Source organism: Limulus polyphemus, unplaced genomic scaffold, assembly GCF_000517525.1.
Source record: "Limulus polyphemus unplaced genomic scaffold, Limulus_polyphemus-2.1.2 Scaffold4562, whole genome shotgun sequence".
NCBI classification, from domain to species: Eukaryota; Metazoa; Arthropoda; class Merostomata; order Xiphosura; family Limulidae; genus Limulus; species Limulus polyphemus.
In genome coordinates this window covers 80,058-81,320 of record NW_013670172.1, presented here as the reverse complement: position 1 = coordinate 81,320, position 1,263 = coordinate 80,058, and the positions used below count along the sequence as shown (strand labels likewise).

Sequence of the window (1,263 nt, the reverse complement as noted above, 5' to 3'; positions counted from 1 at the left end):
AAATAACATTAGAAACACACTTGATGCACCTTTACTAAATACCACTTTGTGTAAATAACATTAGAAACACACTTGATGCACCTTTACTAAATACCACTTTGTGTAAATAACATTAGAAACACACTTGATGCACCTTTACTAAATACCACTTTGTGTAAAGAACATTAGAAACACACTTGATGCACCTTTACTAAATACCACTTTGTGTAAAGAACATTAGAAACACACTTGATGCACCTTTACTAAATACCACTTTGTGTAAAGAACATTAGAAACACACTTGATGCACCTTTACTAAACACCACTTTGTGTAAAGAACATTAGAAAACACTTGATGCACCTTTACTAAACACCACTTTGTGTAAAGAACATTAGAAACACACTTGATGCACCTTTACTAAACACCACTTTGTGTAAAGAACATTAGAAAAACACTTGATGCACCTTTACTAAACACCACTTTGTGTAAACCACATTAGAAACACACTTGATGCACCTTTACTAAATACCACTTTGTGTAAACCACATTAGAAACACACTTGATGCACCTTTACTAAATACCACTTTGTGTAAACCACATTAGAAACACACTTGATGCACCTTTACTAAATACCACTTTGTGTAAACCACATTAGAAACACACTTGATGCACCTTTACTAAACACCACTTTGTGTAAACCACATTAGAAACACACTTGATACACCCTTATTAAACACCAGTTTATGTAAACCACATTAGAAACACATTTGCTGCACCTTTACTAAACACCGCTTTGAGCAATCAACATTAGAAACACGTGAGCTATTCATGCTTGACAAAAACCGCCATTTTAAGATGATGCTTTCAATTTTAGAACTACGTGTAAGCTTCTGAAATTGTCCAACATATGCGACTGAAGAAGATCTTGATGTCAGGAAGTTAAAGTTAACGTAGTTAAATGTTTTCTTGCTCAGAATGAGGTAATTCGAGCGTCCATTTTAATGTTTCTTGAACTAATACCACAGCATTATAAACTGACAATTAAGCTTTCTACGGTTTTTTGTTTTTTCATTTTTTGCTGAAGGTATGCTTTTTAATTAGTTTCGTATCTAGTTTTATGTGGGAAATCTAACAAACAAAGCATAAAACTTACGAGTTTTTACACTTAGTTTTATGTGGGAAATCTAACAGACAAAGCATAAAACTTACGAGTTTTTACACTTAGTTTTATGTGGGAAATCTAACAGACAAAGCATGAAACTTACGAGTTTTTACACTTAGTT

At 33.0% G+C, this 1,263-nt stretch overlaps 1 protein-coding gene across 1 annotated transcript in view; it reads right to left on the bottom strand.

Moving 5' to 3' along the window:
• Positions 1 to 1,263, bottom strand: part of LOC106471350 (neuronal acetylcholine receptor subunit beta-3-like) — a gene marked incomplete at its 3' end in the record, with an annotated part of 12,487 nt that overhangs the window by 6,574 nt on the left and 4,650 nt on the right. The window lies entirely within an intron of this gene.